The 26700-nt window shown below is 43.5% G+C and overlaps 1 protein-coding gene across 3 annotated transcripts in view; it reads left to right on the top strand.

Moving 5' to 3' along the window:
• The first annotated feature begins 19072 nt into the window (after positions 1-19072).
• AOPEP (aminopeptidase O (putative)) overlaps positions 19073-26700 on the top strand; it is a 310178-nt gene continuing 302550 nt past the window's right edge. For 2 of the 3 annotated variants that reach the window (XM_069961756.1, XM_069961758.1), the window contains exon 1: positions 21767-21868. The gene's annotated coding sequence lies outside the window, so the exon portion shown is untranslated. Of the gene's footprint in view, positions 19095-21766; positions 21869-26700 lie in introns of those variants that run through there. The other variant, XM_069961757.1, reaches the window with a different exon arrangement.

The raw sequence follows: 26700 nt of genomic DNA, 5'->3' as shown, positions 1-26700 counted from the left end.
GGTATTGGTCAGGCCTGGTATGGCAGTGTTATCCAATCATAGTATGGCGGTATTGGTCAGGCCTGGTATGGCAGTGTTATCCAGTCATAGTATGGCGGTATTGGTCAGGTCTGGTATGACAGTGTTATCCAGTCACAGTATGGCGGTATTGGTCAGGTCTGGTATGACAGTGTTATCCAGTCACAGTATGGCGGTATTGGTCAGGTGTGGTATGACAGTGTTATCCAGTCACAGTATGGCGGTATTGGTCAGGCCTGGTGTGGCGGTGTTAAATGTGACGTGTGGAGCTATTACCTACTTATCCTGATGCTAATTGGTGAGTGAAGATGGGGCGTCTTCAGGTTTAGTGCTTAGGGCAGCAGCAGCTGGTAATACTGTCCTGTATACATGTACTGTATAAATGGAGTAGGTGGCCCTGTATATATGTACTGTATAGATGGAGTAGGGGGCCCTGTATACATGTACTGTATAGATGAAGTAGGTGGTCCTGTATACCTGTAGTGCCCTGTATATACATGTACTGTATAGATGGAGTAGGGGGTCCTGTATACCTGTAGTGCCCTGTATATACATGTACTGTATAGATGGAGTAGGGGGTCCTGTATACATGTACTGTATAGATGGAGTAGGGGGTCCTGTATACATGTACTGTATAGATGGAGTAGGAAGTCCTGTATACATGTACTGTATAGATGGAGTAGGGGGTCCTGTATATACATGTACTGTATAGATTGAGTAGGGGGTCTATCAGTTATTTCTGTGGATGTTGTGAGGCAGCTTCCCTAGCAACCATTCAGATTCCAGCTCCCTGTGAAAATGAAAGCAGTAATCCTATTGGTTGCTAAGGCTCCCAACCGCCGTTTACTGCTGGAGACATGCAGCTAATTATATCACCTGTGTTTGCAGTGTGGAAATTTTCCCATTCATCTCTATGGGGCGCCACTCTTCCCCCTCCCCCTCCTCTCCTGTACATCTGGCGGGGACGGGACCTTCGCAATAACCTTCCCGGGCACCCAATGTATCTGTGTGCCAAATTTGGGGTCAAACGGTTCAGGCGTTTGGAAGTCTATTTGGGACACACAGAGAGACTTTCATTTTTATGTACAACAATATGTATTAAATTCAAAGCCACTCCGGCGCGACTCACCCTCCACTGATACGCCAATAGAAATGAAGAGCCGATGATACTACCCACACGTAATGGATATTCAATGGGTACAGAATGCAGGACGTGCTGGTGAACATACTACCAGGACATACTTCTGATCCGTGCTAAAATAAATCCACAAAAACTACATTTGCAGTCTAAGGGTGATATTACATGGAACGATTATCGTTCGAAAAATCGTTAAATCGTTCGGATTTGAACGATAATCATTTTGTGTAATAGCAGGCAACGATTAAACGATCAACGAGAAATCGTTGATCGTTTAATAGGATCCGGACCTATTTTTATCGTTTGATCGTTCGCTCATCGGTCGCACATCGTACGGTGGAATAAGAATTCACAGCTGAAACGTCCGCAATAGCGACGACTAAACGACCGCAAGAACGATCATAAATAACGATAATCGTTTCGTGTACTTGGGCGAACGATTTAGGGTCGTTTGCCTTAGCGGTCGTTTAAGATCGTTTATCGTTAGTCGTCGGGAAATTGCTTGGTGTAATAGTACCCTAACACTAATCCATCAATGCGCGTTTACTATATAACACTGTGAACTGCCCTCACCAGCGTATGAAACAAATTGCATGTCCTACCTGGATTGCTTTCACCTAGCCAGAATCCTGCTCCACACTGAGTGTGAGTGTGGAGCAGAGCGTGATGGTCCGCAGTGTAGTCCGTAACAGTCTATATGACAATCCTGCTGCCGATCCAAGTTGTGGAAATAAGAGCAGTAGACAAAAATGTATTACAACTGTCCAAGAAATGTCCGGCAAGTCTGCAGTTCCAATGCTAGTGCGGAGTCTGGGTTGTGGGCACGCTCTGGCAGGCAGCGTGCACCACTTGACTTCCGCCCACAAATGCCTATGTGACGACACAGGCGAAAATACGGAGGCCGTGGAGGACCACACTTACTCCACGGCCCCCGTATATTTGCATGCGACGTCACAGCACGCACCCTAAGGCTCGGTTCACACGTTGTAAGAATGCGGCTGTAATTGTGCGGCGGTATTTTTGGTGGTTCGTGTGTATGCTTGGAAGTATAGGATATACGGCTGCACAGTGCACACTATCTCTGAATCTACGGCCCTATCGTAGATTACGGACCCGTAAAAAATGAACAAGACCATTGTTTGCGGCTGAACATGCGGCCGAGGATTGACAGGCGGTCCGTACGGAGTACTTCAAAAATAGCCGGCAATGATGCCGAATGCCGATGCCTCTAATAGTTAATATATTAAATTAATCAAACACATTTTATTTGTAATCAAGACACTTTCGTTGATCAATAATTTATTTCTAACGAATCCATCATTTTGCTATTAAATATACTGTTAAAAAAATAGATATATAAATAAATGTATATTTATCTATATATTTATTTTTTTACAGTATATTGAATTGCACAATGATGGATTCGTTAGAATTAAATTATTGACCAACGAAACTGAATTTATTTCAACGAAAATGTGTTTTATTCATTAAATATTAATTAGTACAGGAAGCTCTATAAGCCGTTAATTCATATGCCGGCAATAGAGCATTCTGTACTAATCATCACTTTACTTTAATGAAAACATCAAATGTTTCTTCTAATTATGTTATGACAATAGCATTATTAGAAGAAACATTTAGAATTATATGTGCGCTCAGCTGATTGGCTGATCGGCTCAGCGCACATATAATGAGCCGGTCTGCAGTACAGTCACTTCATTGTGCTGCGGACCAGCGAAGAGGACACATCGGGGTGAGTATAGAGCTCTCCCCACCCCCTCCCCGGCACTGCACCCCTCCCAGCAAGGAAGGGGGGTCACTTAACCTCTTCCTTGCTGGGATGGGTGCAGTCTGACATCAGTCTGGCCCCCAAGGGGTTAAGGGGGATGCAATACATCCTCCCTTAACCCCTTGGGGGCCAGACTGTAAGCAGCGATCTGTAAAGATGCTGCATACTGTAAGGTGCACAACACCGCTCACAATGATGGGTGTTGTGCTCCTGTTTGTGTGTTTTTTGTGTGTTTCTCCCTTTTTGTTTTTCAGATATCGGTATCCTGGGGATTACGTCGGATTCCATGGACTACGTCGATGACCGGCGGTTGTTCTTTGAATTTTTTTTAATAAAATGGTCAATGAGGGGTGTGGGGGTGTTTTTATTTGAATAAAAAAATTTGTAAACTTGTGTCTTGTCTTTATTTCTTTACTTTATAGACTTAGTAGTGGAAGCCGTCTAATAGACGGAATCCATTACTAAGTCGGGGCCTAGTGTTAGCCGGTATAAAATGGCTAACACTAACCCCCTATTATTACCCCAGTACCCAATGCCACCAGGGGTACTGGGAAGAGCCGGGTGCCAGTGGTCCCGGAGCGTCAAAATTGGCGCTCCTGGACCGGGCGGCAGCAGGCTGGTAAGATTTAGGCTGGGGAGGGCCTAAAACAATGGCTCTTCCCACCCTGGTGTTACCAGGCTGCTGTCGTTTGGTTTTTAACCCGGCTGGTTATAAAAATAGGGGGGACCCTATGCGTTTTTTTTTAATTATTTATTTATTTTAAAAAAAAACCGCATAGGGTCCCCCCTATTTTTATAACCAGCCGGGTTAAAAACCAAACCAAACGCTGGTCCGCAGCACAATGAAGTGACTGTACTGCGGACCGGCTCATTATATGTGCGCTCAGCCGATCAGCCAATCAGCTGAGCGCACATATAATTCTAAATGTTTCTTCTAATAATGCTATTGTGATAACATAATTAGAAGAAACATTTGATGTTTTCATTAAAGTAAAGTGATGATTAGTACAGAATGCTCTATTGCCGGCATATGAATTAACGGCTTATAGAGCTTCCTGTACTAATTAATATTTAATGAAGAAAACACATTTTCGTTGAAATAAATACAGTTTCTTTGTTCAATAATTTAATTCTAACGAATCCATCATTGTGCAATTAAATATACTGTCAAAAAATAAATATATATATATAAATATACATTTATTTATATATATATTTATTTTAACAGTATATTTAATTGCAAAATGATGGAATCGTTTACATTTAATTATTGAACAATAAAAGTGACTTTATTACAAAGAAAATGTGTTTTATTAATTCAATATATTAACCATGAGAGACATCGGCTATAGTGCAGAGGATCGCAAACCCCGGTAATAGCGATTCATGTAAACTGTGTTCCCTGCTTTCCCAGATGCATCCAGAGGTGTTTGCATCACTTTCTAAAGATTTTATTTCTTATTTTTAGTTGAACCAGATTTCCAAGTAAATGACCGTATGTTTTGAGCCGCATGTCTATTTTTTCCCACGGCAGTAGTTTCACCCGCACATTTACAGCCGCATAAAAAATACAGCCGCACAGTTACAGCGTGTGAATCCAGCCTGAGGCTACGTTCACACTACGTAAAACTACGGCCGTAGTTTTGCGGTGTTTGACATAGCCTTATGTTCAATGAGATCCCGGCCGGAGCGTACACACATCGTATACGCTCCGGCCGGGATCCCATGCGGCGCCGGAAAAAACTGACATGTCAGAATTCTGTGAATTCCGGCCGCTTGCATGGGAAGCTCTGATGCGGGCGCGCGCTGATGCCCAGTGTGTGAACATAGCCTAAATCTGCAGCAGATTTGATAGCCTAGAATTGATTTGCTTTGAATCTGCAGCTTTAAATCTGCACCATCAGATTTGTTGCAGATCTGCTGCAGATCCTGTACATGTGAACGCACCTTTAGGGTTACATACTCACAGTGGAAGTATGTAAATGCCGGCCCCCTTAACCTACCTCTGCCCAGAGCATACACTACCGTTCAAAAGTTTGGGGTCTCCCAAACAATTTTGTGTTTTCCATGAAAAGTCACACTTCTTCACCACCATACCTTGTGAAATGAATAGAAAATAGAGTCAAGACAGGCTCCCGTAGGTCCCACCCAGCCAATCAGTGACTGCAGCGAGGCTGGACGCTGATTTGCTAGCCGGGACCTACGGGAATGGGGAGCCTTAGATGCAGCTGGAGTGTGGCCCATGTAAAGTATGCTCCAGGCGGAGGCTGGTTAAGGAGGCCGGCATTTACACACTCGCAGCATGAAATCCACAGCGTGAAATCTGCTCAAAGTTCTTGAATGCGAATGTTTCAGAGGGTCATAGCTCCTCCTTCCTCATGCGCATGAGGAACGAAATGTTCGCGGGAGTGCAGCATGCCTGGGCGTCCGAGAACTTTGAGCATCAGCTGTGAGCCTGTTGTACTCTGCATCTTTTTAATACATTTGTTAATTGTGGAAGAGGATTCTATCAGTGATTATTCGCTCGGTGGATAGGGAGTGAGCTGAAGATATGCTTCTATATTGACGTGTCAGCGAAATGGTAAGAGATTGAATTACCTATATCCACACCTATTGTACTAAAAGTATCTATAGGGTTGACATGGGGCTCAATTGCCTTCAACTGCCTAACTAAAAAGGCCTGCTGAGACCGGCAAACATGTCAGTAAGCAGGGACGTCGCATTTAAGGGTAGCTGCACACGTACCGACTCGCAGCAGTCGGCTAGGTCCTGGCAGATCACTTTCACTACATACACACAGCGGTCTGAACGACCGCTGCGTGTATGTAATTCTGCCGGCCCCTTAACCCCTTCAGCTGCGCCCGGCGCCCGTTCTGTATACATTACCTGTCCTCGCTGCACAGGGTCCCGGCGTACTGCTCTCCCGCCCGGCCAATCAGTGTGTTGACCTGCCGCAGCCACTGATTGGCCGGGTGGGAGAGCAGTACGCCGGGACCCTGTGCAGCGAGGACAGGTAATGTATACAGCGGAGTGGGAGCGGGAGCCAGGCGGCAACTGAAGGGGTTAAGCGGCTGTCAGAATTACATACACGCAGCGGTCGTTCAGACCGCTGTGTGTATGTAGTGAAAGTTATCTGCCAGGACCTAGCCGACTCGCAGCGTTATTAACGCTGCGAGTCGGTACGTGTGAAGCTACCCTTAGGGTACAAACACACACAGCAGATACGCAGCAGATCTGCAGCAGATTTGATGGTGCAGATTTGATGCTGTGTTCAGTTATTTAGATCTAATCTGCTGCGTATTTGTTGCGTATTTGCTGCGTATCGCAGCAGTAAATACGCTGCGTATACGATGTGTGGGTTTAAACCCTTAAAAGGAATCACCTTAGCTAGCTTCTCCAGTCTGCAGGTGCAGAAACTTAATACGTTTAGATAAAATCCTTCATTCTAGATTTGCCACTGAAACCTTCTGTGCAGTATGGTCAGCAATTATCCACAAGCAAAATCCAGAAGTATTTTACCAGTGATGCCAGCCTGCTATAAATATTTTATGTATTTAGTGTTCTGGTAAAAACATCTGAAAATTGGGTATATATTATCTTATAGCTATATAATTGTATTAATGAGCAGCCCTTGAAGTTACAGCTGCACAGCATAGATCTACTGTGCAGCTCCCCGAGGCCACCAGCCACCAGCCACATCTGCAGCGGTAGCTTTACATTTGGGGAAAGAGGAGTTTTATTCCAGAGTGCGAGTCCGGCAGAGGGGCAGCAACTAGCCATCTGGGTGGGGAGCCATCTGAGACCAGTCACGGTTCTCTGACAGCGCACAAACGAGGATGATTAACAATCTGTCTGTCAATCATCCCCACAGAGTGTGCTGAAAGGTAGAGAGCCGTGGCTAGTCTCCTAGCCCCTTCAGCTGTGCAAAGTACATAGAAACAACTGCGACACCAAGTGGTGGAATAGTAGAAAGCAACCATCAGCCCAGAGTGTAACACATACAAAGAAATACCTGACAACAGGTTGTGCTGAAATGTAGTGGAACACCTGCTCTGAGGCAGTAAATAAAGACCCACAGCAGCACCTGTAGGTGAACCAGAGGAAGAACATGCAGTAAAGGGAGTCTGTACTTTCTATCTATTTGATATTGTGCAGACCTACAGAGAAACAGCATTCTGAATTTGCAACCTGGGCGCAGACAGATGTGTAATGTCCTTACCCAACTTAGAGGTGTATAGCTGAAATAGTTACCATTACTACAGTGAAGGCAAACATTTAATTTTCTAAAGCACAGGGTCGGTAATAAATGAACCATATGTTTATTAAATGTGAATTCCTTGTTGATCTGGTTAATGTGTATATAACAGGTGCTGTTTAATAACAATGAATACAACTTACTTCATTACTGAACCGCTAATGTGTTATCGCTAATGTGTTATCTTGGTGACATGGTAGCTCTTCTTGACTTTCATCTAATCTTGATTTTGCTTTAGGGTATAAACCCACACACCGTATATGCAGCGTATTTACTGCTGCGATACGCAGCAAACTCGCAGCAAACTCGCAGCAAAATCGCTGCAGATTAGATCTAAATAACTGAACACAGCATCAAATCTGTACCAACAAATCTGCTGCGTATTTGTTGCATATCTGCTGCATATACGGTGTGTGGGTTTATACCCTTAAATTTATTTTTTTACTGCTCCTTGTACCTCTTAAATTGGTTATCCAGAATTAGGAAAACATTTCTTTTTTTCAGTAACTTAACCATTTTTGTCCTCAGTTTGTGTGTGGTAATCCAGCTCAGCTCCACTGAAGTGAATTAAAGGGGTTATCCAGTGCTACAAAAACATGGTCACTTTCCCCCTACTGTTGTCTCCAGTTTGGGTGGGGTTTTGAAACTCAGTTCCATTGAAGTGAATGGAGCTTAATTGCAAACCGCACCTGAACTGGAGACAACAGTAGGGGGAAAAGTGGCCATGTTTTTGTAGAGCTGGATAACCCCTTTAAGCTAAGCTGCAATACCACACACAACCATTGTTTTGAGATCCTGGACAACTTCTTCGAGGGCTTTGGTTATAAACAGCATGTTTTCACTTTGGTTACTGGCAGTATGGTTTTAACAGGTGATTTTTTTTTTTTAATTTTCAGGTGTTGAAACTGCACTGTGAATAACGACATTGCACAAAAAAGTATGGCCTCTTTGATACTGCCTGAGGCAGGAATCCTTGTTGTCCACCAATGGAAATTCCCAGGATATGCTGTCCTGGTTTAAATTGTCACTATGGCTTCAACAAACGTTGTATGAATCATAAGTATAAGAGAATAGAAGAAACTTTGTACTATATCAAGCTTCACCCTCCACGACCCTGACTAAACTTTATGTTATGGATCCACCTGGTGTTAGCCTCAAAGGAAAAGGGTAGAACCCAAAAAAACTACAGAATGGCCCTTCTGCTTGGCACACCTTCCAGCTGCCACATGCTACAATCAGTAACTCATCTTCTCCATGGTACAAGGCCCTCATATGTTTACCATAGCAAGAATATTACATAATAAACTGACAATTCCACCGTATCAATATATGGATGCTTTTTACAAGTTATTACACTTATATACTACATGTGTCTGACAAAGGTCTTGTTTTGACCGCAATGTTACGCACGAGTTTAAAACCTGATTACACCATAAAATAAAACAACATAACTACAGTTTTGTATGGTGTACTGTACCCCCTGTTAAACTTTAAGGGTGGGTTCACACTGAGGAATTCTCGAGGAATTTAAGCAGAAACTTTTCTGCTTGAAATTCCTCGCCTATTCAGCTCTGGCAGAATAGGAGCAGAATTTGAGCGGAATTCAAGCAGAATTTCAAGCAGAATTAAAGCTCCATTGACTTCTATAGGATTCCTCTAGTGGAATTTTCCCAAAGAATTTGTGCACCACACACCCCTTTAAAAACTTTAATGTAACCATAGTGTATTCTGCTGGAAGCCATATATTGTATCAGAACCACACCTGGCCATTAAAAAACAAAACAGTATACCCTAACCTTGATGTCTTTGGCATTAGAAATTAGGGTTTCACGTTCTTGTGGTGCTGGCTTTCCTCTTCACATGGATCCTCTGCATGCGTTGATTTGGGAAAGCGTGTTAGACCGATCTCTTACATACGAGGCAGCTATGAAGGAAGCTCATACTAATTCATAGTGAACGTTACACTATTTTCACTTGGCAGACAGAGATAGGGACATATTTTTTGTTTTAGGCTCTCAGAGGTTATAATACGGGTGTATTGGGTGCTTACCTGAGACTCCCAAGGACCCATGGCCAGTGTCGGACTGGGGTATCTGGGGCCCACCAGAAGTTCTAAAGCTGGGGGCCCACAGAAGGATCCTCTGGTGGGCCAGTCCGACACTGCCTATGGCCACCCAAAATGCCCTTATTACAATACAACACTGGAGAGGGAGATGCCTAGGCACTAGCCTTGGAAATTCCAGCGCCATAATCAGTGACAATAGAAACATTGAGGCCCAGCAGCCGCAATCACATATGCAGCTGCAATCACATATGCATGGCTGTATGAGGTGTGCTGTTTTTTTTTCGTTTCTGCTGTTGACTGGCAATGATTTGCAGCTGCCATTGACAGCCATTCCATAGGTGTAGATGATATAGATGGCGGGATCAGGGGTGTAGCTAATGTCTCATGGGCCCTAGTGCAAGAGGTCAACTTGGCCCCCCCCCCCTTCCTCGACCAAGCGATGGTATTGGTAGATCTCAAGACCGATATTACCAATAATACCAGTATATAGGAAATATTATGACCATACATATTATTGCCATACTGTTACTTACCAAATCCTGTATACTGAGACCAATATTGCCAATAATACCAGTATACAAGGGGCAAATATTACCGCCACACCACAACCACTACCATCACCACCATATTGTTACTGACCAAATCCAGTATACTAAATCCATTAAAACACAGTACCAGATTACAAGCAACAAATAGTACCACCACATACTGCCTAACACCGCCGCTGCTACTGAAAAATCCACTGTACACATATCACTATCACCTCATCCAGTCATATAGAGGTAGCCTTAGCTCTATACAGGCTCTGTACACCATATACATTACAGTGCAGTTATATTTAGTGACTCACAGGGGACGTCTTCTCTAATCAGAGTTCTTCCCTTTTCATCTTCATCTCCATCTGCCCTGGGCTGTTATGAGAACTTCTCCGAGCCACATATCCACAGAATCTGCCAGACATACATATTAGGCTCCTCACTCTGGCACCATCCTCATCTCTATACACACTGCGCATCTGTACTGGCCCCTTTGTGCCCTCCTTTGGTTGGTAGACTGACTCTTTGTGACCCCCCCTAATAGTATATGCCCCCCTTTGTGTAGACCACTATAGTACATGTATCTCTTTTGCATACCCTATTGTATACGCCCCCTGTGTAGTACCCCTTATAGATGGCCCCCCCAATGTTATCCCCCTTATAGATGGCCCCCTTGTGTTGTCCCCCTTATAGATGCCCACCATGTTGTCCCCCTTATAGATGCCCTCCTTATAGATGGCCCCCAGGTTATCCCCCTTTTAGATGGCCCCTTGTATTACCCCTCTTATTATGGCCCCCCGTTATCCCCCTTATAGATGCCCCCTATTATCCCCCTTATAGATGCCCCCATCTATTCCCCTTATAAATGGCCCCCATGTAATCCCCCTTATAAATGGCCCCCATGTAATCCCCCTTATAAATGGCCCCCATGTTATCCCCCTTATAGCTGCCCCCCCCCCCCCCATGTAATCCCCCTTATAATGGCCTCATGTTATCCCCCTATGTTGCCCCCATCTCTGCAGCGCAGATAAGAAAAAAAAACACAACTCACCTGACAACTCGGTCCCCCGTCGTGGCTCTTCTCTTCTGCAGGCTAGGTCTGGCCCTCCAATGACGAACGGCTCTCGGCTCCCTGGCTCTGGCCCGTCCCCGACAGCGCACACACCAGTGAGTTCAGTGTGTGCCGGGGCTGTTACTTCTGGTACAGGGGGCAGTTGTTATAGATGCTCCCTGCGCCGGAAGTACTTCCCCAGTGCACACTGAGCTCACTGGTGCGTGTGCTGCCGGGGACCGGACAGAGCCAGAAGCTGCGCGTCAGCGGGAGGGCCAGTCTCTTGTGATCGCAAGCAAAACACTGCTTGCGGTCACAAGAGGGAGTGGGAGGGGGACAGTGCGAGGGCCTGCGGGCCCCCCCCCTTGGTAGCGTCCCGGTCGCGGTGGTGACCGTTGCGACTGTGGTCGCTACGCCGCTGGGTGGGATCATACATGAGAAACCAGTTTACATGTGTGGAAATGTTTAAGGATGTAATCTGACTTGAATATGATAATAGTGTAGCCATGTTCCAGACGTGTTCACCTCACATGCTGAGCATAGCAGGGATGCAGCATGACGCCATGAGGATGCAGGTGTTATATTGAAGGCCTAAAGGGATGTGTAGTACCATTAAATAGCACTAGTGGGTTACGGTAGGTATAGTGAGGTCTCTAACCATAGCACCAGAGCACCCCTCCGACTGATGTAGCAGTGGTAATAAAAAAGGATGCACAAGGGTTATACTTGATGTTAGTGCCTCTGTATTTCAACTTCAATGCCCAGGAAACAATCAATACAGTGCCATGTTGATGGTATCTTTAAAGTGCCCGCTCCATGCCAGTGCAGAGGTGCTTAAGGTGGATTTAGATTGTGAGCCCTAAGAGACCGATTTGAGTGATGTAAAGTGCTGCGCAATAAGTTAGCACTATATATAAAAGAAATTATAATTATTGTCTGTGACACTAAAAGTTGGAAGAAGTGGAGCAGAGATTAGTACAATTAGTACAATTAGCCCTTAATCTTGCACGGTGGTAAAAAGAGCCATGCTAGGAACAAACCTCCAGCAGATGTGGTAGGTAAATTTACAATAACTGAATTAAAATATTCTTGGGATAAACATCTATCCTAAGATAAAAAAGGAAATAAGAGGGCAGACTAGATAAACCAAGTGGTCTTTTTCTGCCAACAATCTTCGGCTTCTATTAATACATTTATTTTTTTACATTTGTTTATATTGTTTATTAATAAATCCCAGCAGTGTCTTGTGAAGTGGTGACTGGCTTTAGTCCTTAGGCAACATGGCCTTTGTTATGTTTTGCAGGTGGCAGAAACTATTGCTTTGTTCTCAATTTTCAGTGTAGACCTATTGTTGCTTGCTGCTATATCCACAAGATGGCAGCACATAGCTTGTTTTACTTTACTTACCAAAATTTACCTCAATCACAGTACAAATGAGAATTGTCAATGAAATAAGAGCCTTTATACATGTAATATCTGAGATGGATTATTCTTTTATCTGATTTTTAAACTGAAGATGCAGTAGGAATAAAGTGGCAATGTGACATGGAAACAAAAGTCATGCATTTACATACAAAAGCTTCAATCTACCTACTAGTACCATTGACTCCAGATTTTCATTTAACCTCAAAGGACCTGATATAAACCTGACAGCACACAGTATATTGCGAATCGTAAGCTTCTTTTTTTTTTTTTAAACACAATTCTACTATCAGCTAGTGCAAAATGATCTTTTTCTTTTTATTTCAGACTCTTACAATCCCAGAACAAAACTAATTCATCCAACTCAAATCCCAGTTACTTAATTATTATTATTATTATTATTATTATTATTATTATTATTTTATTTGTATAGATTTCGCAACTTGGTAAATGTTCTCTTGTCTTGTATCTTCTTTCACATCTTTCCAAAATATGACTCTTTTTTTTTTCCCAGTATGCCAAGTTTAAAGCGACTATGTACCCACAACCTGTTCCCCCCCCAAACCACTTGTACCTTCGGATAGCTGCTTTTAATCCAAGATCTGTCCTGGGGTCCGTTTGGCAGGTGATGCAGTTATTGTCCTAAAAAACAACTTTTAAACTAGCAGCCCCCGTACCCAACGGCCGAGGCTTAGATTGTGTATGCATTAGGCTGGCACACCCTTTTTGTCCCTCCTCCTCGCCCTACTCATCATTAGGAATGCTCCAGGCAGATTGTCTCCTATTCCTCAGCTGTGTCAGCACGGCACATGGGCTTCATCTTTAAGGCACCTGTGCAGTGTTCAGACAGGAGAAAATGTTCTAGGGGCATTCCCAATGATGAAGAGGGTGGGGAGGAGGGGCGGAGGGGTGGTGCAAAGTTAGGGCACAGATATTCTAAGCCTGCTTTCTTTGACTGCAAGTGTAAAAGTTGTTTTTTAGGACAATAACTGCATCACCTGCCAAACGGACCCCAGGACAGATCTTGGATTAAAAGCAGCTATCCGAAGGTACAAGTGGTTTGGGGGGGGGGGGGGGACAGGTTGTGGGTACATAGTCGCTTTAAACTTGGCATACTGGGAAAAAAAAAAGAGTCATATTTCGGAAAGATGTGAAAGAAGATACAAGACAAGAGAACATTTACCAAGTTGCGAAATCAATAAATATTATTAATAATAATAATAATAATAATAATAATAATAATAATAATAATAATATTTATTGATTTCGCAACTTGGTAAATGTTCTCTTGTCTTGTATCTTCTTTCACATCTTTCCGAAATATGACTCTTTTTTTTTTTTTTCCCAGTATGCCAAGTTTAAAGCGACTATGTACCCACAACCTGTCCCCCCCCCCCCCCCCCAAACCACTTGTACCTTCGGATAGCTGCTTTTAATCCAAGATCTGTCCTGGGGTCCGTTTGGCAGGTGATGCAGTTATTGTCCTAAAAAACAACTTTTACACTTGCAGTCAAAGAAAGCAGGCTTAGAATATCTGTGCCCTAACTTTGCACCACCCCTCCGCCCCTCCTCCCCACCCTCTTCATCATTGGGAATGCCCCTAGAACATTTTCTCCTGTCTGAACACTGCACAGGTGCCTTAAAGATGAAGCCCATGTGCCGTGCTGACACAGCTGAGGAATAGGAGACAATCTGCCTGGAGCATTCCTAATGATGAGTAGGGCGAGGAGGAGGGACAAAAAGGGTGTGCCAGCCTAATGCATACACAATCTAAGCCTCGGCCGTTGGGTACGGGGGATGCTAGTTTAAAAGTTGTTTTTTAGGACAACAACTGCATCACCTGCCTAACACTGAGAACACTGTGTCAGGCTGAAAAAGAAATAACACCACTTCCTGCAGGACATACAGCAGCTGATAAGTACTGGTAGACTTGAGATTTTTAAGTAAACGTAAATCACAAACCCATTTAACTTTCTGACACCAGTTGCTATAAAGGAAAAACATTTTTGCTGGAGTTTCCCATTAATGTTGATCACTTCACTTCCAAACTTAAAGAGGTATTCTAGGAAAAATCTACTTTTCTTCTATCCACAGTATAGGGGAATAGTAGGAGACCTGTGGATATGGGAAAAGTAGATTTTTTTTACCTGGAATACCCCTTTAAGTCCTTTGTTGCATTTAATTTTTTTTTGTATTTAGTATGGCGCAAAAAAGCTGGATGACCATATTCTATGTGTGTTGATTCCATATTTTTTTGCCAGGAGCTGTAAGTACTATGAAGATGGATAGAATAGTGAAAATACTGAGTGCTTTTCTGGCTCCATGCCACCCTTTAATGACTAAGCAATGAAAACAGCATGAACTCATACATAGGGGAAACTATTTGTTTTACATTAACCTTTCATCTCCCCTTTCTCTTTACGAATATGTTTTATGTGCATTTAATTTGAATTAATAGAAGTAAAACTGTGAAAATATACAATAACTGCACTGCCAACAATCTGTCCAATTCTATAAGTCGACGCTGTTTAAAGATAATAGTTGCTCCAAAGCAAACAATCAGATATTATTAATATGAACATGCACAACCAAGTGTGGAAAGTATGAACAGGTGTATGCATCCCTTGTTTATCTAGGGTGTTACGTCAGGTAACAGATTAAGCACAATCTAGTACTCGACTCATAATGAAAAGGATGTGTGCTGGAGACCTTTTTTTTTTTTTTTATTACTATGGGTTTACTTATAGATTAAGTGCCAGCAAACTGTTATGGAGTAAAGCCAATATGTAATGAGGGGGGGGGGGGGGAAGATAATGCATACATTATATAGAGGCTTTATTAAAACAATTATTTCACTCGGCATGGTCCCATAGAAACCTATAGAAACTAATTCAATCTGAGTCAATGGTATGAACTTACTGACCTAAAAACTTACAAACCTTATATAACTTGCGCTCATTCAATAGAGTATGTGAGCATTATCCAAAGTGCACTAATCATGTGAGTGACTGACACACTGATGGCCCACTGTGGCTTTACTGTTTACGATTCTTTAGCTACGCTCCTGCCGATCCTCCTTACCTGTGAGCCGCCAAACAGCTCCTCCGTCCATAAGATGGTTGACTATGGAGGAAAACATCACAATACACTTCACTGTGCCTCCTCCACTGCATCTGCGCTCCTTGCTTGAGCACAGTGTATTGCTATAGAGGGAACATCAGTGTATCAGTAAGTGGCATGATTAGTACTAGGGATGAGCAAATTTACAGTAGGAACGAAACGCTTTGTTAGGAACAGATTTCAGCTTGTCAGGCTGCTGGCTTTGAAGCCCATGCCGTTCCTCCCTGGGTGCTGGGAAAAGAAGGATCCAGTCCTGGAAAACTGGGAGAAATTTCCCAGGACTGGATCCAGCCTATCTCGGCAACCTAAGCGGAGTGGCATAAAGCCAGCAGCCTGACAAGCTGATAGCTGATCCTAACAAAATGCTTTGCTTTGTTCCTACTGTAAATTTGCTCTTCCCTCATTAGTACTTATTTACAAAAGATGCTTAAAATGTAGCTAACAAGTGGACATTTCCAACACAGATTCAATTTCCACTTCAAGAACTACCATCTCAGACGACCTAGACGACCCAGGACATACATGTATGGCATGGCCGCTTGTCATCAGTGCTATGAAGCGCGCTCGATCATTGCGATTAAGTGTAAGTGACAGGAACGGCTCCTGTCACTTACCGATCGGGACCCATGGCATAGCATTGAACAGTGTATGCAATCTAATGATGGCATGTAAAAGACTTACAATGTGTATAAAAAAAAAAAAGTAAAAATGTTTTTAAAAATACCCCAAAGCCACTCCCCCCATTAGGCCCCGTTCCCACTGAGCAAAGCTAGCGGAATTCCGCGACGGAATTGTCCGCCGCGGAATGCCGTTAGCCTCCCGCTCATAATGGGACTCTATGGGAGGCGCGCGCTGCTGCTCTATACGCGCTGAAGAATGAACATGTTCATTCTTCAGCGCGGACAGGGCAGGAGCGCGCGCCTCCCATAGAGTCCCATTATGAGCGGGAGGCTAACGGCATTCCGCGGCGGACAATTCCGTCGCGGAATTCCGCTAGCTTTGCTCAGTGGGAACGGGGCCTTATGAGTAAAATCACCCCCCTATCCCATAAAATAAATTAAACATATAAAATAATTTAAAATATTATATACCGTAGCATGCACAATTGTCCGATCAATTAAAATATATAAACGAAAAGAGGGGAAAAAGTGATTATTTTTTGTTGCATTATATATAAAAAAATTAATGAAAAGTGATCAAAACATCCGATCTACACAAATATGGTATTAATGAAAACTAGAGATCATGGCGCCAAAAAATGACACCCCATACAGCCCCGTAGGTGAAAAACTAAAACCATCATAAGCGTCACAAAATGGCCATTCTATTAATAATTAATTGCAAAAAAGGGTTCTTTTATGCAATTTCACCAATTTATATTTTCATAAATAATATTTTTTGGGTTCTGTCATAACTGTTATGGTAGAATGAAAGGCGCCATTACAAAGTACAACTATTCCTGTAAAAAACAAGCCCTTACATGGCCCTGCAGAATGCGCTTTTGCTTTTTCCACTATGTTTAAAAGGCCATAGCGCTTGCATTTTTTCACCGACAGACCCATATAAGCCCTTATTTTTTGCGACACCAATTTTACTTTGCAATGACAGACTGTATTTTCCCCAAAAATATGCTGCGAAACTCGAAAAAAAAATATTTGCGCTGTCAAATTGAAAAAAAGAAGGAATTTGTTTTTATTTCAGGGAGTTTCGTGTTTATGCCATTTGCCCTGTGGTAAAACGGACATGTTATCTATATTCCTTACATAAGTATGATTACAACAATATGTAACTTATATAACTTTTATTTTATTTAATGGCTTTTAAAAAAATTAAAACCTTTTTTAAAAAACTAAATGTGTTTAAAATGGCTCTATTCACATTCTTATAACGCTTTTATTTTTTAGTCTATGGGGCTGTGTGAGATTTTTTTTTTTTGAGCCATGATCTGTGCTTTCTATTGGTTTCTATTGATTGCGTATATGCAACTTTTTGATCACTATTTATTAATTTTTTTCTGAATTTGATGCGACCAAATCACATTTTTACTTTTCTTTTTAAATTAACTAGAAGTCCCCCTGAGTGACTTCTATATACACAGCAATAATTAGTGAGATCAGTGATACATTGCTCTGGCCTGCTGCAGACCAGAGCAATGTATTGCCGAGCCGAGATCAGCGTCACTGCGATGCTGAGGCCCGGGCAGAAGAACGGATCTTGCAGATGTGATCGCGGAGGGGGGGAGATCCATCTAACTAGACACCAGGGACACCGGGAGTAAAGCACTTAAATGCTTAAATAGCCGGCGGCTCCGCGTTGGCTAATGGAGACGCTCGACGGCTGCTATTTGCAGCCGGGAGCGGCACCGTTCAGAGAGGGGTCCGGCGGAACCCCTCTCTGAACTCCTCTCATGCCGCCACGACGTACGAGGTACGTCATGGGACGCTAAGGGGTTAGAAAAGAAGTTCAGCCATTTCAAAAATACCACAGACAGAAGGGGGGAACATACAATCAATCATTGCTTACCTCTCCCCATGCCCGAAGCCCCGTGTGACATGCTCTGGGACCCGCGCCATGAAGCATTTTCCCCCAAGTTCTGATGACATCATGACTCGTGGGAAAATGCCTGTCCTTGCTAATAGACTGCATGCCCAGCCAATCAGTGGCTAGACTTCTTTGTTAAAGTACATAAAACAAAAAAAACAGAAAACAAAAGGCAGGGGGGTGCGGGAACATAATGAACTATACTTACCTATCCTCAGGCCCCATAGTGCCACTCCTGGGTCCAGTTGACCCGGCTGAGTGACTGCCTGCTCAGCCAGTGACTGGGGCAGAACACCTGGGTTGGCGTGATGTACCCAGATTACAGCTAAAAATGCCAGCCAGCGGCCATCAGCGGCACTTGGGATCAGCGCTAGAGAGGCATGAGGACTGGCAAGTATACATTGTTAAAGGGGTTGTCCAACAAAAAAAAAATCTCTTTCAAATAAACTGGTGTCAGAAACTTAGATAGATTTGTAATTTACTTCTATTTTAAAATCTCAAGTTTTCCCATACTTATAAGCTACTATATATCCTGCAGGAAATTTTGTTTATTTACATTTAGACACAGTGCTCTCTACTGACATCTCTGGCCAAGTCAGGAACTGTCCAGAGCAGCAGCAAATCCCCATAGAAAACCTCTCCTTCTCAGGACAGTTTCTGCCTCGGCCAGAGATGTCAGCAGAGAGCACTGTGTCTGAATGTAAATAAACAACACTTCCTGCAGGACATATAGTAGCTAATAAGTATGGGAAGACTTGAGATTTTTAAATAAAAGTAAATTACAAATCTATCTAAGTTTCTGACACCAGTTGATTTAAAAGAAAATAATTTTTGCTGGACAACTCCTTTAAGTTCCCACACACCCCTGCCTTGCTTCTTTACTTTCATGGGCCTTCCCTTTTAAAAGGATATGCCCATCTGAACTAACAAAGTGTATCAGCACAACCGCTGCTGGTTCAGCGGCTAATTCTTTTGTTAATCTGGAAGTTTGGGTCTCCATGGTTAATAACACATTATGAGACCGTAATGCACGCGGCCCTCATTGGATCAGAATTGGTTGTGTGCATTACAGTTTCGTTGTATTTTGGTATCCATGGAGACCCAAACTTCCAGATTAACAGAGGAATTTGCACTAATCTGGCAGCAGCCATGTTGACAGGTACACTATGAGGTTGTGTTCCAACACAGTATTTTTGCTCAGTGTCTTGCAACCAAAACCAGGAGTGGGTTGAAAACACAAAGAGGCTATGTTCACACACTGCTGAAATTTAGTGAATGGCCGCCATTTAATGGCAAATTGTTGTGATTGTTTTACACCAGTTGTTGTTTTGAAATAACAGCCGCTATTTGTCATTTAATGGCGGCCATCCAGATCATGGCGCAAAAAATGACACCTCACACAGCCCCACAGACCAAAGGATAAAAGAGCTATAAGGATGGTAATAGAGCAATTTAAAGAAACATTTAGGTTTTTTTTAACCCTTTGAGGACCAGGCCCAAAATGACCCAGTGGACCGCGCAATTGTTTATCTTTGCGCTTTTGTTTTTCCCTCCTCCCCTTCTAAGAGCTCTAGCACTTTCAGTTTTCTATCTACAAGGCCATGTGAGGGCTTATTTTTTACAGGAATAGTTGTAATGTGTAATGGCGTCTTTCATTCTACCACAAGATGTATGATGGAATCCCAAATATATTATTTATGAAGATATAAATAGGTGAAATCGTAAAAAAGAATGCAATATGGTAACGTCTGGGGGGTTCCTGTGTCTACGTAATGTACTATATGGTAAAAGAGACATGATACTATTATTCTATAGGTCAGCCCGAACACAACCATATGCAGGTTACACAGATTCTCTAATGTTATATATATATATATTTTTTTTATGAAATCCTTTTTTTGGCAATTAATTATTAATAAAATGGGCCTATTGTGACGCTTATAACAGTTTTATTTTTTCACCTACGGGGCTGTATAAGGCGTCATTTTTTTCGCCATGATCTCTAGTTTTTATAAATACCCTATTTGTGAAGATCGGACTTTTTGATCACTTTTTATTAATTTCTTTTATATATAATGTAACATAAAATCGGCAATCCGCGCAATTTTTTTCCCTCTTTTCGTGTACGCCGTTCACTGTTCGCAATGACGTTTGTTATATTTTAATAGATCGGACAATTACGCACGCTACGGTATATTATATGTTTATTTTTATATGTTTAATTTATAGGAAAGGGGGGTGATTTCAACTTTTAGTGGGGGAGGGGCTTTGGGGGACTTGTACATACATTTGTTTGATTGCAGACACTGATCACTGCTATGGCATTGATCAGTGTGATAGGCGATCTGCTCATTGAGCCTGCCTGTGCATCGGGACCGCACGGAAGCAGGTGAGAGACCTCCGGCGGTCCGTTTCAACGATCGGGACCCCCGCAGTCACACTGCGGGGGTCCCGATCGGTAAGTGACAGGGAACTCCCCTTGTCACTTACACTTAAACGCCAAGGACGCGCCACGATCGGCGTTTAAAGAGTTAATGACACGCTGCAGCGCGATCGCTGCAGCCTGTCATTAACGGTGAGGTCCCGGCTGCTCACTGCAGCCGGCCCCCACCTCCTATGAAGCTCTCTTCGCTTCATAGCTCAGGACGTGCGAGTACGCCCAGGGTCGTCTGGGCACAGACTTCCAGGGCGTACCGGTACGTCCTAGGTCATCTAGGGGTTAAAAAAGGTTTAAAATGAAAGTTATACAAGTTGCATAATATTGTAATCAAACTGAATTGGTGAACATAGATAACATGTCAGTTTTACCATAGCGTGAACTACGTAAACACAAAAATCTCCCCCCAAATTAAAAGAATTGCGTTTTATTTTCAATTTCACCGTGTAAATAACTTTTTTCTGGTTTCGCAGCGTATTTTATGGAAAAATTAAGTCCGTCATTGCAAAGTACAATCAGTGGTGCAAAAAATAAAGACACTATGGTCTTGTAACCCCTTACAACAATGGATGTAAATGTATGCCATGAAAGTCATGGCCCAAATGACACATGGTATACATGTCACTTCTTTGAGCGGAGAGCGGTGGCAGTGGGCGCGCGCGCCCTCTCATTTACTCACAGCAGGACAATGAGCACGGTGGGAGGGAGCTCTTTGCCGCTGAATTAAATAAATAAATAAATAAAATATGAACGGCGCAATGTCGCCTTGTGTTCAATAAGATTTCCGTTCTGTTGTTCACACTGCATTATTTCAGAGCAGAATTTTCTGCCGCAGATCTTGAAGGGCGGCATTACAAGGTTCATTACTGTCCCTGAAAAAAAACAAGACCTCACATGGCCCTGTAGATGGAGAAATAAAAGAGTTATGGCTCCTAGGAGGTGAGAAGGAAAAAACGAAAACGCTAAATTGAAAATTGTCGCGGTCATTTGGGTCATTTAAGGTTCCGTCCTTAAAGGGTTAAATCTGAGGCGGGAAAAAACCAAAAGCATGCAAACGAAAATTGGCTCGGTCCTTAAGGGGTTAAATTAAATATTTATGCAAATGAATCCTGATATGGCCCCTCATAAAGAACAATCCTGGCTGCATCCATGAGTTTTAGTCATTATTCTCATTGTGTCAGGTACTTGTAGTTACACTACCTATAACCACACTTTACATGCTTTATGCCTCCCCTGCAGTCTGTGGCTTCACATATTCCAGCTGCAGGTGTGATTCCCAGCTTACCCCTGTATCACACAGCCAAATGCTCTGTCTCTTTAAGAAGTGACGTCAGCTCCGGCAGATCTCAGTGTGCAGCTAACCTCGCGCGAGATTTTGACTGTCCTGCGAGATTTCCCGCCATACAGCATGGAGTGAGAAGGGGCAGACTGTGTGTAGAGCAGCAGCAGCAGCTGGGTGATCTGTGGACAGCAGATAAAGCTTTACTTCATGCAAGGTATTGTTGTGTGAGTCCCTGCTGCTGCACAGAGCCCCGGATGGAGGAGCAGGGGGGAGCTGCACGGCTCCCAGCCTGGTAACTGCGGCTGCTGCTGTGTGCTAGGGATTAACCCCTCACGTGCTGGGCTGTATCTCCTCACCCCGGGCTCTGTATACACATCGTTCATGCTACATACATGAAGCAAAGTTTTGTCTATTCAGATAACAGGACAGAGCGGTCTTCTCCTTCCTCGCAGTGTACTCCCTGAGGAGCAGCACAGCTTAGTACTAGGACTATAGTGGACCTACCTGATAAAGCGGGGAATAAAGACCAAAGTCTATAGTAATAAAAACTCACACCCTGTGCAGATGACACAGGGGCTGTTGCCCATAGCAACCTGATTTTGACTTTAAAAGCCCATTCACACTACGGAATCGGGGCCGAAATTAAAGGGGTTGTTCACCAATTTTTTTTCTTCTTTCAAATCAACTGGTGCCATAAAGTGACAGAGATTTGTAATTCACTTCTATTAAAAAAGTCTTCCAGTACTTATCAGCTGCTGTCTGTCCTGCAGGAAGTGGTGTTTTCTTTCCTGTCTGACACAGTGCTCTCCGCTGCCTCATCTGTCCATGTCAGGAACTGTCCAGAGCAGCAGCAAATCCCCATAGAAAACCTCTCCTGCTATCCAGACTGGAAATAATACAACTTCCTGCTGGGCATACAGCAGCTGATAAGTACTGGAAGGCTTGAGATTTTTTAATAGAAGTAAATTACAAATCTCTGGCACTTTATGGCAGCAGTTGATTTGAAAGAAAAAATTTTTTGGTGTACAACCCCTTTAACCCTTTAAGGACATGGCCCATTTTCGTTTTTACGTTTTCGGTTTTTCCTCCTTGTGTTTAAAAGGTCATAGCACTTGCATTTTTCCACCTAGAAACCCACATGACCCCTTATTTCTTGCGTCACTAATTGTACTTTGCAATGACAGGCTGAATTTTTGCATAAAGTACACTGCGAAACCAGAAAAAAATTCAAAGTGTGGTGAAATTGAAAAAAAAAAGCATTTTGTTTATTTGGGGGAAATGTGTTTTTACGCCATTCGCCCTAGGGTAAAAATTGACTTGTTATGCAAGTTCCTCGCAAGTTCCTTACGATTAAAACGATATATAACATGTATAACTTATATTGTATCTGATGGCCTGTAAAAAATTCAAACCATTGTCAACAAATATACGTCACTTAAAACCGCTCCATTCCCAGGCTTATAGCGCTTTTATCCTTTGGTCTATGGGGCTGTGCGAGGTGTCATTTTTTGCGCCATGATGTGATCTTTCTATCGGTACCTTGATTGCGCATATACGACTTTTTGATCGCTTTTTATTACATTTTTTCTGGATTTGATGCGACCAAAAATGCACAATTTTGCACTTTGGGATTTTTTTGCGCTGACGCCGTTTACCGTACGAGATCAGGAATGTGATTAATTAATAGTTCAGGCGATTACGCACGCGGCGATACCAAACATGTTTATTTATTTATTTATTTGTTTACTTTTATTTAAAACCTGGGAAAAGGGGGGTGATTCAGACTTTTATTAGGGGAGGGGGATTTTTACTATTAACAACACGTTTTTTTTTTTTTTTACACATATACTAGAAGCCCCCCTGGGGGACTTCTAGTATATACACTGTGATCTCTCATTGAGATCTCTGCAGCATAGATATGCTGCAGAGATCCATGAGATCGGCACTCGTTTGCTTTCGGCTGCTGCAGCCGGAAACAAACGAGTGCCGAGCCGAGGACGGCGCCATCTTGGACGCGTCCCCGGCCGGCATCAGTAACGGAGATCGCTCCTCCGGGACAAGGTCCCGGAGGAGCGATCTCCCCCACTAGACACCAGGGAAACGTTGCCTCCGGTAATCGGAGGCAGCTGTCAACTTTGACAGCTGCCTCCGATTAGCTAATTAGCGGGCACGGCGATCGGACCGTGCCCGCTAATAGCAGCGGTCCCGGGCTACTCGCGGCACCCGGGATCGCGGCACTTCAAAGCGGGGCCGCCGCGCGGCCCCGCTTTGAAGTGCTAATGAGGACATAGGACGTACCGGTACGTCCTATGTCCTTAAGAGGTTAAGCTCGGAACCCCCCGACTTATACGAAAATTAACCCTTTCATGATAGTCAACTTTCAGTTTTGCAAGTTTGTTTTTGCTCCTTGTGTTTAACCCCTCAAAGACAGAACCTACTATGTACTAAATGACGGCACCAATTTTCATTTTTGCAGTTTCGTTTTTTCCTCCTCGTCTTCTAAGAGCCGTAACTAGAGATGAACAAGTTTGGTACTCATTCGAGTATTTGGGCGCTCTTTACTCGGACAAGCATCTTGTGATACTCGAGACAATGGCATCTTCCTCTTCCTGCATGTTTGTCAGCTTTTTTACAGCCAATCATCATGCAGGAGAGGCTTTGGGAGCGCGTATCATCACGTGGGAACCCTACATGTCGATAGCAGTGATTGGCTGGCCAGATCAGATGACCTGGGCATATAGTAATCGGGTCCCGCAGTGCTTGCGTCAGACGCAGGCTGGATAAGCATAGGTAGAGAGCTGCTGTCTGTCAGGAAGAGTCCTTCTAAGGGTGGTATTACACAGGCCGATGGGGGCCCGATAAGCCATCTGCTAGATCGTCGCTCGTTTACTGGACCTATTACACGGCCCGATAATTGTTAAGCAAGGGCTGCACGGACATCGTTACTGATGTCCTTGCAGCCCTTGCTTAACTATAAACTTTACCTATCCACGTTCCAGGGCTGCTGCCACCGTCTTCTTCTTCACGGGTCCCGCACGCTCTAACTCCAGAGTGGCCTGTCAGCTGACAGGCCGCTCAGCCAATTACCGGCCGGGACCGCCGCGGCCTGTGATTGGCCGGGTGGCCTGTCTGCTGACAGGCCACTCTGAAGCTAGAGCACGCAGGACCCGGGTAAAAGAAGACGGTGGCAGCAGCCCTGGAACGCTGATAGGTAATGTATATTCGTCAGTCGCCGGCCACGCCCCACTATTACACGTAGCGGTACGCGGTCGTCGCCCGACGAACATAGGTTCAAACCTATATCAACGATCAGCTGATGATCATTGTCATCGGCTGATCATTGTATTTATTACATGGAGCGATAATCGGCCGAATCAGGCCGATTCGGCTGATTATCGTTCCGTGTAATAGTACCCTAAGGCTACGTTCACATCAGCGTTTGACCATCCGGCCCCATTCCGTCTACCTTTTCCGTTTTGGAGTAAGCAAAACGGAAACTGTCGGATCCGTTAAAATCCCCATAGACTCCCATGCTATTTTAGTGTGCTCCGTTTGCCCTAATTGTGCTCCGTTTGCATGCAATCTGTTCAAGATCCGTTTTTTTGAACGGAGGAAAAAATAGTGTTTGCAGTATTTTTCTTTTAGTTTCAAAAAACGTATCACAAACGGAAAGTGCACTTCCGTTTTTTTTTTACATTGTAGTCAATGAGGACGGATCTAAACGGAAGGTATTTCCGTTCACATCCTTTTTATCCGTTTTTGCACTGAGCATGCGCAGAAGCAGCGAGAAACCAAAGAAGAAAAATAAACGGATAGAAAAACGGATGCTGACTGATGCAAACGAATGCAAACGGATGTACAAAAGTCAGTTTTTTTTTAAGCCAAAATACAAACGGACCATTAAAAAAAGATGAACATTTTGCAATCAGTTTGCATCAGTCGGCTCATCAGTTTATGCTCATCCGTTTAATTAATATAGACGGATCCGTTAGAAAAACGCTGATGTGAAAGTAGCCTAAGGCAGACGTGTCAAAATCAGGTCCTCCAGCTGTTTTAAAACTACAATTCCCATCATGCCTGGCCAACAGCTGGAGGGCCTGAGTTGGACACCCATGTTCTAAGGGCTTAAAATTTTTAAAACATTTTTTTTTTTTTGCTGCTCTTGGCTGCTGGCTTGGACTTGTAGTGCAGCTGTCAGTAGTCAATTGCTGACATTCTCTTGGCTGGCTGGGATCTGTAGTTCAGCTAATGCGATTAGGCAGCCTCAGAGCCATCAATGCATGCTTCCCCTGCTGTTCCCTGTTTATTTTGCGTGTTGTTTCCATCATTTTCTGAGGTTTCCAGGCAACCTTCACTGTGCAGAGCTTTGGTCCCCCGCAAAAATGGTCGAGTTTCCCATCAACTTCAATGGGGTTTGTTACTCGAAACGAGCACCTGAGCATCGGGAAAAATTTGTCTCGTGTATCGAGCACCCGAGCATCATCTCTAGCCATAACTCCTTTATTTTTCTATCTACAGGGCCACACAAAAGCTTTTTTTTAGGAGCTAGTTTACTTTGTAATGGCGCCTTTTAATCTATCATAAGGCCCTATTCACACATCCTGTTCCTGTCCGCAATTGCGGATCCGCAGAAAGATAGGACCAATGTATTTCAATGGACCCATACACACATCCGTGTTGTGTACTGGGCTGCAATCCGTTCCGCAAAAAAAAAAGGACCGACCCTAGTACGGACAGTAACTGACACATCCAATACAACTCTATGGGGTCCGTATTTTACGGATGCAATACGGATGAAAATTTGCGGATTGCTTACGGATTCAAAATTGCGGATTGGAAAATATACTGACGTGTGAATAGACCCTAAAATCCATGGCAAAAACCTCAAAATATTATTTACTGGGTGAAATTGGATTTTTTTTTTTTTTTGGGGGGGGGGGTTATTCCATGTATAGAAGAAATTAGAGATGAGGATCTACATTCTGCTCAACGGGCTGCTGGCTAATGGTGCGTTTACACAGGCAGCTTTAGCTGACAGATTTTGGA

The sequence above is a fragment of the Dendropsophus ebraccatus genome, chromosome 3 (assembly GCF_027789765.1).
Source record: "Dendropsophus ebraccatus isolate aDenEbr1 chromosome 3, aDenEbr1.pat, whole genome shotgun sequence".
Classification (NCBI taxonomy): domain Eukaryota; kingdom Metazoa; phylum Chordata; class Amphibia; order Anura; family Hylidae; genus Dendropsophus; species Dendropsophus ebraccatus.
Note: the sequence above shows the minus strand (reverse complement) of the source record. Positions and strands in the feature narration are given on the sequence as shown.